Here is a 15,183-nt window from a genome sequence, read left to right on the forward strand (position 1 = left end):
AAGGGTTGCGTGTTCAAATCATGTCGGGGTCACTGTTCTTTTAGCAATTGCTGTTTCATAATAACCAGACCCTTGCTGCAATGTCTGACTCACTGGTTAGCAGTGGTAAGGTTGGGGACAGCATAAAACAAGAAAGAAGGGATGTGTGCAGTGTTGGCACAGCAGTTATCATGGGTGACTTTAATCTGCACAGTGATTGGGCTAACCACATGGTAGTAATGTGGTGGAGGACGATTTCATGGAGTGTATTATTGATGGTTTTCTCAACCAAGAGGAGAACTGGCCATCCTTGACTGGGTGATGTGCAATAAGAAGGGAGTAATTAGCAATCTTGTTGTGCGAGGCCCCTTGGGGAAGAGTAACATAATATGGTAGAATTCTTCATTAAGATGGAGAGTGTCACAGTTAATTCAGAAACTTGGGTCCTGAACTTAAGGAAAGGTAACTTTGACGGCATGAGGTGTGAATTGGCAAAATAGACTGGCCAAGGATACTTAAAGGGTTGATGGTGGATAGGCAATGGCAAACATTTAAAGATCACACGGGTGACTTCAACAATTGCATATGCGTGTCTGGAGTAAAAATAGAACGGAGAACGTTGCTCAACCGTGGCTAACAAGGGAAATTAAGTATAGTGTTAAAACCAAGGAAAGGCAGATAAATTGGCCAGAAAAAGGAACAAACCTGAGGACTGGGAGAAATTTAGAATTCTACACAGGAGGACTAAGGGTTTCATTAGGAGGGGGAAAATGGATTAAGAGAGGAAGCTTGCTTGGAACATAAAAACTGACTGCAAAAGCTTCTGTAAATATGTGAAGAGAAAAAGATTAGTGAAGACAACTGTCGGTCCCTTGCAGTCGGATTCAGGTGAATTTATAATGGGGAACAAAGAAATGGCAGACCAGTTGAACAAATACTTCAGTTCCGTCTTCACGAAGGAAGACACGAATGACATTCCAAAAGTACTAGGGGACCGAGGGTCTAGTGAGAAGGAGGAACTGAAGGGTATCCTTATGAGGTGGGAAATTGATGGGATTGAAGGATGTTAAATCCCTGGGGCCTGATAGTCTACATCCAAGAGTAGTTAAGGAAGTCGCCCTAGAAATGGTGGATGCATTGGTGATCAGTTTCCAACAGTCTATTGACTCGGGATCAGTTCCTATGGACTGGAGGTTAGCTAATGTAAAACCAATTTTTAAAAAGGGAGGGAGAGAGAAAGCGAGTAATTATAGACCGGTTAGCCTGACATCAGTCATGGGGAAAATGTTGGAATCAATTATTAAGGATGAAACAGCAGCGCATTTGGAAAGCAGTGACAGGATCGGTCCAAGTCAGCATGGATTTACGAAAGGGATGGATTTATGCTTGACAAATCTTCTGGAATGTTTGAGGATGTAACTAGTAGAGTGGACAAGGGAGAACCAGTGGATGTGTTGTATTTGGAATTTCAAAAGGCTTTTGACAAGGGTCCACACAAGAGATTGGTGTGCAAAATCAAAGCACATGGTATTGGGGCTAATATCCTGACGTGGATAGAGAACTGGTTGGCAGACAGGAAGCAGAGAATCGGGATAAAAGGTTCCTTTTCAAAATGGAAGGCAGTGACTAGTGGAGTGCCGCAGGGCTCAGTGCTGGGACCCCAGCTCTTTACAATGTACATCAATGATTTGGATGAAGGAATTGAGTGTAATATCTCCATGTTTGCAGATGACACTAAACTGGGTGGCGGTGTGAGCTGTGAGGGGGACGCTAAGAGACTGCAGGGTGACTTAGACAGGTTAGGTGAGTGGGCAAAATCATGGCAGATGCAGTATAATGTGAATAAATATGAGATTATCCGTTTCGAGGGCAAAAACGTGAAGACAGAATATTATCTGAATGGTGGCAGATGAGGAAAAGGGGATGTGCAACGAGACCTGGGTGTCATGGTTCATCAGTCACTGAAAGTTGGCATACATGTACAGCAGGCAGGAAAATGGTAAATGATATGTTGGCCTTCATAGCTAGGGGATATGAGAAGAGGAGCATGGACGTCTTACTGCAGTTGTACAGGGCCTTGGTGAGGCCTCACCTGGAATATTGTTTTAAATTTTGGTCTCCTAATCTGAGGAAGGACGTTTTTGCTATTGAGGGAGTGCTGCGAAGGTTCACCAGACTGATTCCCGGGATGGCTGGACTGACATATGAGGAGAGACTGGATCAACTGGGCCTTTATACTTTGGAGTTTAGAAGTATGAGAGGGGATCTCATCGAAACATACAAGATTCTGATGGAACACGACTGGTTAGATGCCGGTAGATTGTTCCCTATGTTGGGGAAGTTGGAGCAGGCTCTCGAGGGGCTCGATGGCTCAATCCTGTTCCTAATTCGTATGTTCTTATGTTCTTATAGCAATTCTGGAAGAATAACATTGAGACGAAATGTGACCTGACACCCAGAAAGAAGTGTTAAGGCAGAAGGTTAAATGCTGCATCCCTTTCTGCAAAAAATTCCTTTCACAAACATTTCTCTGACCGAAACGGTACAAAACAAAAATGTTCCTTTCAAAGTCATTAAACACCCGAATTTCCACGCCCCGCGAATCTCCTGAATCAGAGGCCTCTAGTTTTGCCGACTCAATCCATGTCCCTTTGCAATGTTGTGCTCCCACCCACACTATGAAATGTGCCACTAACTTATCGAATCATGGAATGGTTACAGCACGGAAGGCCATTCGGCCCATCTAGCCCGTACCGACTCTCAGCAAGTCCCACTCCCCCGCCCTTTCCCCGCAGCCCTGCAATTGTTTTTTCTTCAGACACTTATCCAACTCCCATCTGAAAGATAAGATTGAGTCTGTCTCCACCGCCCTTTCAAGCGGTGCATCCCAGATCCTAACCACTCGCTCCTGTTCCTATGTGTAAAGTCTGGGAAACACTAGATCTATTCCTGCCAAACTCACAGCCTTCTGAAATACAGCACCGTCATTCTATTCTCGTAAAACCAGCTCCTGAAGCATCGGCCAGCTGTGTAGGTTAAAGCTCTGGTTATGTTCCGAGCACTGTGTCAATTGCAGTGTAGTGGTTATCACCTTCGCCTAACACGCGAAAATTCCCCGGTTTGAATCTGGGTGAAAGCATTTTGAACATTGTTCAATTAAATATTGGAAAAAATGGATTAATTGACATTAATGATTCAATATTAACAAAGTTGGTGTTTGTTTCTGCTGATGTTAATAACCCTTCAACTAGGCTGGAGTTTAATATTTTGATATTTCAAACAAGTGTTGATATTTGACGTGCAAATAGATGTTAACAAATATGATGTGATTGGGATTATGGAGACGTGGCTCCAGGATTATCAGGGCTGGGAACTCAACATCCAGGGGTATTCAACATTCAGGAAGGATAGAATAAAAGGAAAAGGAGGTGGGGTAGCATTGCTGGTTAAAATGGAGATTAATGCAATAGTTAGGAGAGACATTAGCTTGGATGATGTGGAATCATTATGAGGAGAGCTGCAGAACACTAAAGGGCAAAAAACGTTCGTGGGAGTTGTGTACAGATTTAAATAGGAGTAGTGATGTTGGGGAGGGCTCCAAACTGGAAATTAGGAGTGCATGCAATAAAGGTGCAGCAGTTATAATGGGTGACTTTAATATATACATAGATTGGGCTAGCCAAACTGGAAGCAATACGGTGGAGGAGGATTTCCTGGAGTGCATAAGCGATGGTTTTCTATACCAATATGTCGAGGAACCAACTAGGCGGGAGGTCATCTTAGATTGGGTGTTGTGTAATGAGAGAGGATTAATTACCAATCTCATTGTGCGAGGCCCCTTGGGGAAGAGTGACCATAATATGGTGGAATTCTGCATTAGGATGGAGAATGAAACAGTTAATTCAGAGACCATGGTCCAGAAATTAAAGAAGGGTAACTTTGAAGGTATGATGCGTGAATTGGCTAAGATAGATTGGCGAATGATACTGAAGGGGTTGACTGTGGATGGGCAATGGCAGACATTTAGAGACCGCATGGATGAATTACAACAATTGTACATTCCTGTCTGGCGTAAAAATAAAAAAAGGGAAGGTGGCTCAACCGTGGCTATCTAGGGAACTCAGGGATAGTATTAAAGCCAAGGAAGTGGCATACAAATTGGCCAGAAATAGCAGCGAACCTGGGGACTGGGAGAAATTTAGAACTCAGCAGAGGAGGACAAAGGCTTTGATAAGGGCAGGGAAAATGGAGTACGAGAAGAATCTTGCAGGGAACATTAAGGCGGATTGCAAAAGTTTCTATAGGTATGTAAAGAGAAAAAGGTTAGTAAAGACAAACGGAGGTCCTTTGCAGTCAGAATCAGGGGAAGTCATAACGGGTAACAAAGAAATGGCAGACCAATTGAACAAGTACTTTGGTTCAGTATTCACTAAGGAGGACACAAACAACGTTGCGGATATAAAAGTGGTCAGAGGGTCTAGCAAGGAGGAGGAACTGCGGGAAATCTTTATTAGTCAGGAAATTGTGTTGGGGAAATTGATGGGATTGAAGGCCGATAAATCCCCAGGGCCTGATGGACTGCATCCCAGAGTACTTAAGGAGGTAGCCTTGGAAATAGCGGATGCATTGACAATCATTTTCCAACATTCCATTGAATCTGGATCAGTTCCTATCGAGTGGAGGGTAGCCAATGTAACCCCACTTTTTAAAAAAGAAGGGAGAGAGAAAACAGGGAATTATAGACCGGTCAGCCTGACCTCAGTAGTGGGTAAAATGATGGAATCAATTATTAAGGATGTCATAGCAGCGCATTTGGAAAATGGTGGCATGATAGGTCCAAGTCAGCATGGATTTGTGAAAGGGAAATCATGCTTGACAAATCTTCTGGAATTTTTTGAGGATGTTTCCAGTAAAGTGGACAAAGGAGAACCAGTTGATGTGGTATATTTGGACTTTCAGAAGGCTTTCGACAAGGTCCCACACAGGAGATTAATGTGCAAAGTTAAAGCACATGGGATTGGGTGTAGTGTGCTGACGTGGATTGAGAACTGGTTGTCAGACAGGAAGCAGAGAGTAGGAGTAAATGGGTACTTTTCAGAATGGCAGGCAGTGGCTACTGGAGTACCGCAAGGTTCTGTGCTGGGGCCCCAGCTGTTTACATTGTACATTAATGATTTAGACGAGGGGATTAAATGTAGTATCTCCAAATTTGCGGATGACACTAAGTTGGGTGGCAGTGAGAGCTGCGAGGAGAATGCTATGAGGCTGCAGAGTGACTTGGATAGGTTAGGTGAGTGGCCAAATGCGTGGCAGATGAAGTATAAATGTGGATAAATGTGAGATTATCCACTTTGGTGGTAAAAACAGAGAGACAGACTGTTATCTGAATGGTGACAGATTAGGAAGGGGGAAGGTGCAGCGAGACCTGGGTGTCATGGTATTTCAGTCATTGAAGGTTGGCATGCAGGTACAGCAGGCGGTTAAGAAAGCAAATGGCATGTTGGCCTTCATAGCGAGGGGATTTGAGTACAGGGACAGGGAGGTGTTGCTACAGTTGTATTGGGCCTTGGTGAGGCCACACCTGGAGTATTGTGTACAGTTTTGGTCTCCTAACTTGAGGAAGGACGTTCTTGCTTTTGAGGGAGCGCAGCGAAGATTCACCAGACTGATTCCCGGGATGGTGGGATTGACCTATCAAGAAAGACTGGATCAACTGGGCTTGTATTCACTGGAGTTCAGAAGAGTGAGAGGGGACCTCATAGAAAAGTTTAAAATTCTGACCGGTTTGGACAGGTTGGATGCAGGAAGAATGTTCCCAATGTTGGGGAGGTCCAGAACCAGGGTTCACAGTCTAAGGATAAGGGGTAAGCCATTTAGGACCGAGATGAGGAGAAACTTCTTCACCAGAGAGTGGTGAACCTGTGGAATTCAATACCACAGGAAGTAGTTGAGGCCAATTCACTAAATATATTCAAAAGGGAGTTAGATGAAGTGCTTACTACTCGGGGTATCAAGGGGTATGGCGAGAAAGCAGGAAGGGGGTATTGAAGTTTCATGTTCACCCATGAACTCATTGAAATGCGGTGCAGGCTAGAAGGGCTAAATGGCCTGCTCCTGCACCTATTTTCTATGTTTCTATGTTTCTATGTCTCCAAGACAAGAGAGACTAATTGATGTCCTGTTTCTGACTGCTCCATTTTTGATCGGGGCGGAGGAGCGGTGAGAAATCGGGGCCCAGGAGCGTCGTAATCGGGGCTCAGGAGAGCCGAGGGCCCAGGGACAGCACGGGCCAGCCCACACTGCGATCTATGGATAGTCGGCGCATGTGTACACACTAGGTCCATGCAGCAGAGCTTGGCCTATGGTCGTCTTGGGTAATCCTTGCCACTGGAGCAAGACCTAGCTCTGTCAAGCCGGTTTGGTGGCTGGTGTGCAATGGTCACCCCACGTTAAAACAATCCACCCACAGGCATCTTCCACCGTTCAGGATGTAGTTCGGGACCTACATTGTCAGTTCCCTCATCGAAACACCTGTAAACCTATCCCTTTTTAGTGTGGAAACAAGTCATCCCCGGTACGAGGGACTGCCTAATACTATACTATTAACAAAATGCAGTGTCTCACAGCCCTGTTACATGGGCTAGTTTCTCTGTACAGTTCTGTACACAGTCAATCTCGACACAGTGTCTCTCACTCCCGCCCGTTTCCAGCCCTGAGGGTGCAGAAAGCCCCTCTCAAAGCTGCACGTTCCGGCTGCTTTCAGTTGAGTTGTGAGAGATTATTAAAGGATCCTGCATCTCCACCTCACTTCACAACAGCAGATCGAAGCGGCAAACAACCCATCGACTTATCGCTCCTCCCCAGCTCCAGAGTGAATGAGGCCGGGACTGTCATGTATTCAACCAGCATTGTAACCCATGTATAATCTGACCTCAGTTGTACACTGTGAGAATAATGACCAGTAGGTGGTGAACTTGTGGGAGACACTCCTAACCTGGACCTTCAGGTATAAAAGGGGAAGCTCCACCCACTTCCATCACTTGAGTGCTAAGGAATAAAGGACAGGTCACAGACTGAACTTCTCTGAAGCATGGGCCTCGTGTGCATTTACACTGTCGAGTAAGGACGTATCAATGGCGACGAGAAACTGGGATTTAAACCACGCGAGCATGGCCACTAGCAGAACAGACGAGATGTACTGTGTTAAGCAATGGTTGGGACTGAGATTCAACATTGTTAAAGCATCACACAGTTGTCCAGGCAGCCAAGGGCAGTCAGGCATGCCCCAATATGTAGCCAAACCCAGAGGGGGAGTTCGACAGAGACAATGGCAAGCTGAACGGCGATTCACGTCATTGCAAGCGACAATGCGGCCAGTAATGGGGCCATCAACAACTGTTCATGGTGCACTCAAGGACAATCACGGGGCAGTCAGTGACGATCGACTTGCAAGAGACCTTTTCTTTCCAACAGCAGCTCATGTTGGAGGCGTGAAGGCACACACTCAGCCGGAGTTTGCAGAGATGAGCAAAATACCTGCAGAAACTGCAGAAATGGACACTGGGGGAAATCGCTGGAAGCTGAAGTTCAGCGAGTTCATGTGGAGCACGTATATAGTTCATATACAAGCACGCCACCGATAATGATGAAAGTGCTCCTCAATGGCATCCGAGTATCAGTGGCATTAGACACGTGGGCCAGCCAGTCCCTGATGGGTATCAAATAGCTCAAAAAGTTGTGGGCGTCCAAGGCCAGGAGGCCAAAATTATCGCGGATTGATACACAGCTCCGAACATACACAAAGGAGATCATTTCGGTGCTAGGCAGCGCCGCGGTAGTCGTGACCCACAAAGTTGGATTGCTGTCATGAACTGGAAATGGGGCGATGTCAATGCAATTTCCTCTGTGGAGCGAGTATCATGCTCACACATCCTGGACAAATTTGACTCATTATTTCAACCCGGCATTGGCAATTTCATGGGGGCCAAGGTAGTGATTCACATAAACCCGGACGCCAGGCCAGTACACCACAAGGTCAGGGCGGTGCCGTACGTGATGCGAGAAAAGATAGAAGGCGAATTGGACCGCCTGCTGAGAGAAGGCATCATCTCGCCAGTCGAATTCAGTGACTAAGCGAGCCCGATTGTGCCGGTGCTCAAGGCGGATGGGTCGTTCAGGATATGTGGTGATTACAAGGCCACCATCAATCGCATGTCACTCCAAGACCAGTACCCGCGCCCGATAGCGGAGGACCTCTTTGCGACGCTATCCGGTGGCAAACTTTTTTCAAAATTAGACCTGACCAAAGCTTACATGACCCAGGAGCTGGCGAGTGAGTCGAAGAAGCTGACCACCATCACGACACACAAGGGGTTGTTTGAGTACAACAGATGTCCGTTCGGGATTCGCTCGGTTGCCGAGATCTTCCAATGAAATCTGGAAAGCCTCCTCAAGTCGATTCCAGGGTCGGAGGTTTTTCAGGACGACGTCCTCATCACGGGTTACGATACTGAAAAACACCTCCACAACCTGGAGGAGGTGCTACGCAGACTGGACCGAATCGGGCTGCGACTGAAAAAGGCGAAGTGCGTCTTCCTAGCTCTAGAGGTAGAATTCCTGGAAGGAGGGTAGCAGCAGATGGGATCAGCCCGACTGCCTCCAAAACGGAAGCGATCCAGAGAGCAGCCAGACCCCGTAACACGACGGAGCTGCATCCGTTCCTGGGGCTCCTGAACTATTTTGGTAACTTTCTTCCCAAATTGAACACGCTGCTAGAGCCACTACACGTGCTCCTATGCAAAGGTCGCGAATGTGTCTGGGGGGACAGCCAGGAAAGGGCTTTTAATAGAACACGCAATTTGTTATGTTCTAACAATCTCTTTACACTATATGACCCATGTAAGAAACTTGTGTTCACGTGCGATGAGTCGTCCTAAGGTGTCGGGTGTGTGTTGCAGCATGGCAATGCCAAGGGTCAGTTACAGCCGTTCGCTTAGGCCTCCAGAAATCTGTCCCAGGCAGAAAGGGGCTCTGGGATGGTAGAAAAGGAGGTACTCGCAAGTGTATATGTGGTAAAGAAAATGCACCAGTACCTGTTTGGCAGGAAATTTGAGCTGGGGACAGATCACAAGCCCCGAACGTCCCTTTTGGCCGACAACAAGGCCATAAATGCAAACGCATCGGCCCGCATACAGAGGTAGGCACTCACGTTAGCCGCCTATGACTACACAATTCGGCACAGACCGGGCACCGAAAACGGCGCCGATGCATTCAGCAGGCTCCCACTAGCCACCACTGAGGGGGCTACCGACCATGGTGCTGAGATGGTCATGGCTGTTGAAGCTTTCGGAAGCGAAGGCTCACCCGTGACAGCCCGACAGATTAAAGTCTGGACAAATAGAGACCCGCTATTGTCTCTAGTCAAGAAATGTGTCCTTAATGGGGACTGGCCAGCCATGTACAGGGCATGCCCTGAGCAAGTTAAACTATTTCACAGGCGCAGGGATGAACACTCGATTCAGGCCGATTGCCTACTGTGGGGAAACCGCGTAGAAACCAGATGGGCAGAGAGGTGTTCATCAGAGAACTCCACAATGAGCACCCGGGCATTGTCATGAGGAAGGCAATTGCCAAGTCACACATTTGGTGTCCAGGGATAGACGCAGATCTGGAACTTTGTGTTCGCAGGTGCAACACGTTTGTCCAGCTGGGTAATGCGCCGAGGGAAGCCCCCCTTAGCCCCTGGTCCTGGCCCACCAAGGCTTGGGCACGCATCCATGAGAACTACGCAGGTCCTGTCAAAAATGTTTTTGGTTGTAGTAGACGCCTACTCCATAAGAAATATAAGAAACATAAGAATTAGGAACAGGAGTAGGCCATCTAGCCCCTCGAGCCTGCTCCGCCATTGAACAAGATCATGGCTGATCTGGCCGTGGAGCCAGCTCCACTTACCCGCCCGCTCCCCGCAACCCTTAATTCCCTTAGTGGTAAAAGTTATATCTATCTGTGACTTGAATACATTCAATGAGCTCGCCTCATCTGCTTCCTTGAGCAGATAATTCCACAAATTCACGACCCTCTGGGAGAAGAAATTCCTTCTAAACTCGGTTTTAAATTGGCTCTCCCGTACTTTGAGGCTGTGCCTCCTAGTTTTCGTCGCCCCTACCAGTGGAAACAACCTCTCTGCCTCGATCTTGTCTATCCCTTTCATTATTTTAAATGTTTCTATGAGATCACCCCTCATCCTTCTGAACTCCAACGAGTAAAGACCCAGTTACCTCATCATAAGGTAACCCCCTCATCTGCGGAATCAGCCGAGTGAATCGTCTCTGTATCCCATCCAAATCCAGTATATCCTTCCTTAAGTAAGGTGACCAAAACTGCACGCAGTACTCCAGGTGCGGCCTCACCAATACCCTATACAGTTGCAGCAGGACCTCCCTGCTTTTGTACTCCATCGCTCTCGCAATGAAGGCGAACATTCCATTCACCTTCCTGATTACCTGCTGCACCTGCATACTAACTTTTTGGGTTTCATGCACAAGGACCCCCAGGTCCCTCTGCAACGCAGCATGTTTTACTTTCTCCCTATTCAAATAATATTCCCTTTTACTGTTTTTTTTCCCAAGATGGATGAATACCCTGCGATGCATTTCATCAGGACCACGGAACTTGTCTACCTTGAGTCCCATTAGCCTGTCCAGCACTACCCGCCTAGTGATAGTGATTGTCTCAAGGTCCTCCCTTCCCACATTCCTGTGAGCAGCAATTTCTGGCATGGTTTTTATGTCTTACACTGTGATGACCGAAGCAAAATAATTGTTTAAGATCTTAGCCATTTACACATTTCCCATTATTAAATCCCCCTTCTCATCTTCTGAGGGATCAACATTTACTTTAGTCACTCTTTGCCGTTTTATGTATCGGTAAAAGCTTTTACTATCTGTTTTTATGTTTTGCGCAAGTTTAATTTCGTAATCTATCTTTCCTTTCTTTATTGCTTTCTTAGTCATTGTTTGCTGTCGTTTAAAATTTTCCCAATCTTCTAGTTTCCCACTAACCTTGGCAACCTTATACGCATTGGTTTTTAATTTGATACTCTCCTTTATCACCTTGGTTATCCACGGCAGGTTATCCCTTCTTTTACTGCCCTTCTTTTTCACTGGAATATAATTTTGTTGCGCACTGTGAAAGAGCTCCTTAAAAGTCCTCTGCTGTTCCTCAACTGTGCCACCGTTTAGTCTGTGTTCCCAGTCTACATTCGCCAACTCTGCCCTCATCTCACTGTAGTCCCCTTTGTTTAAGCATAGTACGCTCGTTTGAGACACTACTTCCTCACCCTGAATCTATATTACAAATTCAACCATATTGTGATCACTCATTCCGAGAGGATCTTTTATTAGGAGATCGTTTATTATTCCTGTCTCATTGCACAGGACCAGATCTAAGATAGCTTGCTCCCTTGTAAGTTCTGTAACGTATTGTTCTAAGAAACAATACCGTATGCATTCTATGAATTCCTCCTCCAGGCTGGCACGTGCGATTTGATTTGACCAATCAATATGGAGGTTAAAATCCCCCATGATTACTGCAGTTCCTTTTTCACATGCCTCCATTATTCCCTTGATTATTGCCCACCCCACCGTCAAGTTATTATTTGGGGGCCTATAAACTACGCCTACCAGTGACTTTTTCCGCTTACTATATCTATTCTCCACCCACAATGCTTCAACATTTTGTTCATTAGAGTCAATTTCATCTCTCACAACTGCCCTGATATCATCCTTTATTAACAGAGCTACCCCACCTCCTTTCCCTTCTTGTCTATCTTTCAGAATTGTTTAATTCCCAGTCTTCGCCACCATGCAACCACGTTTATGTAATGGCCACCAGATCATACCCATTTGTCATGATTTGTGCCGTCAACTCATTTACTTTATTTTGAATGCAGCGTTCGTTTAGGTAGAGTGTTTAATACTAGTTTTTAAACCATGATTTTTAGTTTTGACCACGCCTGCAGCCTCTTTATATTCATACACATTGTCCCTTCCTATTACCTTGTGGTTTACACTTACCCCAGTGCTACTCTTCTCTGTTGCCTCCTGCCTTTTGCATTCTTTCTTGGGATCCTGTTTATCTGCGCTCTCACCCACTCTAACTAGCTCAGAGCCCTCTCCTGCGTTCTGAATACTCCTCGCATTGAGGCACCGAGCTTTCAGGCTTGCCTTTTTATTACACTTTGACCCGTTAGAATTTTGATGTGCAGTGGCCCTTTTTGGTTTTTGCCTTGGGTTTCTATGACCTCCACTTTTACTCATCTCCTTTCTGTCTTTTGTTTCCGTCTCCATTTCGTTTCCCTCTGTCTCTCTGCTTTTGTTCCCATCCCCCTGCCATATTAGTTTAACTCCTCACCAACAGCACTAGCAAACACTCCCCCTAAGACATTGGTTCCGGACCTGCCCAGGTGCAGACCGTCTGGTTTGTAGTGGTCCCACGTCCCCCAGAACCGGTTCCAATGCCCCAGGAATTTGAATCCCTCCCTGCTGCACCACTGCTCAAGCCACGTAATCATCTGAGCTATCCTGCGATTCCTACTCTGTCTAGCACGTGGCATTGGTAGCAATCCCGAAATTACTACTTTTGAGGTCCTACTTTTTAATTTAGCTCCTAGCTCCTTAAATTCATCTCGTTGGACCTCATCCCTTTTTTTACCTAAATCTTTGGTGCCAATGTGCACCACTACAACTGGCTGTTCACCCTCCGTTTTCAGAATATGCTGCATCCGCTCCGAGACATCCTTGACCCTTGCTCCAGGGAGGCAACATACCATCCTGGAGTCTCGGTTGCGGCCGCAGAAACGCCTATCTATTCCCCTTACAATCGAATCCCCGATCACTATCGCTGTCGCACTCTTTTTCCTGCCCTCCTGTGCAGCAGAGCCAGCCACGCTGCCATAAACTTGGCTGCTGCTGCCCTCCCTTGATGAGTCATCCCCCTCAACATTACTCAATGTGAGGCCAACGTGACATCCGCTACACTGCAGCCCATCAAAGGGCGAGAAACCACGGAATATAAAGGATGAGCTGACAAATATCAGTGGCAGTGCAGTCTGGTAAATGTCAAACCCTCCTTTCTTATTCAGCAATGGCATGAACGGGAGTCAGACGCCACAAATTTTAATTAAAGGCACAAATACAAGCAACACTTGCAAATCTTTTCAGTGTAAAATTCGTTCACTTTATTTGAAATGCAACTGCGTTGAATCTGAAAATACGCACGTTGGGATTTTATCTTCACTACTGATTGTATTTTGTGTGCACGGTAGGAATAACCGGTGCTGTGAAATTTGATAAAAGTTGCCCCAGATTCGTGGTGTCATCGGCAATGAAGATTTTGAACCAGAAAGCTATAATACAGTGAGTAAAATGGGATATGGTTTTCGAGTTAAGGTGCAAAGCACAGGACAAATGATTGAAGTATGGACTGTTCCTGAGTTAGCATTTGTTTGATTGTGCAAAAGAAGGTGAAGGGTTAATTAATGATGGTATCCCGTGAAAGCAAGAGAAAAGTTGAAGAACAAACCATACGGTGCCTGTCACGTGAGCGCTCCTTGTGATACCTGGTGGGATTGGGCGGGGATTTCAAAGCCCCTTGTATTGCAGAACCTTCCCCACCGTGCCTTTGCGGCAACGACACCAATTTTAATTGCGTCCCTCACCACGTACTCCTGGATCTTGGATTGCGCCAGTCTGCAACACGCAGACGTGGACATCTTCTTGCTCTGGAAGACCAGCAAATTTCGGCAAGACCAAAGAGCGTCTTTGACCGAGTTGATGGCCCTGCAGCAGCAGATGATGTCTGTCTCGGTGTGTGTCCCTGGGAACAGCCCACAGAGCACAGAGTCCTGTGTTACGGAGCTGCTCGGGATGAACCTCGACGCAACCACTGCATCGCTTTCCAAACGAGGTTCCGTGATGTCTCGTGGTTAGGATTTGGCGCTCTCACCGCCGCTGCCCTGGTTCGATTCCCGTTCAGGGAAATTGTACTTTTAATTCAAAACCTTATATAAAAATAATTCATCTATTTTAAACATCTTTATGCATCTCCTGTGCAAAAAAAAAAGAAGCATTGATTTAAACATCATTAATTATTTCATAAAATTCTATTGTCACATGATATATTTTGCCCTGAGCATATGAGGAACTTTTCTACCGATCCCATTGGGTTTCATTCTGGTAATCTGGTGCTGGAAGTCGAGACGTTTCCGCAGTGTAGCGGTTAACACGTGCGCCTCACACGCAAATCATAGATACCATCAGAGGCAGTCCCTCGGGATCGAGGAGGACTTGCTTCCATTCCCAAAGTGAGTCCTTTGATGGCTGAACAGTCCGATACGAGTGCCACAGAACCTGTTACAGGTGGGAGAGATATACGTCGAGGGAAGAGGTCGGTGGGACTGTTTTGCCGCGTGCTCCTTGCGCTGCCTGCGCTTGGTCTCTTCATGCTCCTTGCGTCAAGACTCAAAGAGCTCAACGCCCTCCCAGATGGACTTTCTCCACCTCGGGCGGTCTGCGGCCAGGGTCTCCCAGGTGTCAGTGCTGATGTCGCTCTTTACCAGAGAGGCTTTGAGGGTGTCCTTGTAACGTTTCCGCCGTCCTCCTCTGGCTCGTTTACCCAGAAGGAGCTCCGCATAAACACGGAAGAATTAGGGGCCGGAGTTGGCCTTTCGGCCCCTCGAGCCTGGTCCACTATTCAAGAAGACCCTGGCAGTTACTCAACAGCAAGTTGAAACATCTGGGGCGGAGCCAACAGGCGCCTCGCTGCAATGAGTCATAAAAACCGATGCTGGACAGAAGCCCGGCTAGCTCAGCCTGTAGAACATGAGACTCTTAATCTCAGGGTCGTGGGTTCGAGCCCCAGGTTGGGCGATTGCATTTATTTTCATTTAATGTTGCTTTCATAGAAAACCTCTGACCGAAACGGCACAAAACAAAAATGTTCCTTTCAAAGTCATTGAACTCCGAAATCTCCACTCCCCGCGAATCTCCTGAATCAGATGCCTTTAGTTTTGCCGACTCAATCCATGTCCCTTTGCAATGTTGTACTCCCACCCACACTATGAAATGTGCCACTAACTTATCGAATCATGGAATGGTTACAGCACGGAAGGCCATTCGGCCCATCGAGCACGTGCCGACTCTCAGC

General features: G+C 46.6%; 1 non-coding gene across 1 annotated transcript; it reads left to right on the top strand.

Annotated features, from left to right (window-relative positions):
- The first annotated feature begins 14,833 nt into the window (after positions 1–14,833).
- On the top strand, positions 14,834–14,906 carry trnak-cuu (transfer RNA lysine (anticodon CUU)). The gene has a single exon. It is a non-coding gene; the product is annotated as a tRNA-Lys (tRNA).
- Positions 14,907–15,183: the final 277 nt, after the last annotated feature.

Source organism: Pristiophorus japonicus, chromosome 25 (assembly GCF_044704955.1).
Source record: "Pristiophorus japonicus isolate sPriJap1 chromosome 25, sPriJap1.hap1, whole genome shotgun sequence".
In the NCBI taxonomy this organism is placed as follows: Eukaryota; Metazoa; Chordata; class Chondrichthyes; family Pristiophoridae; genus Pristiophorus; species Pristiophorus japonicus.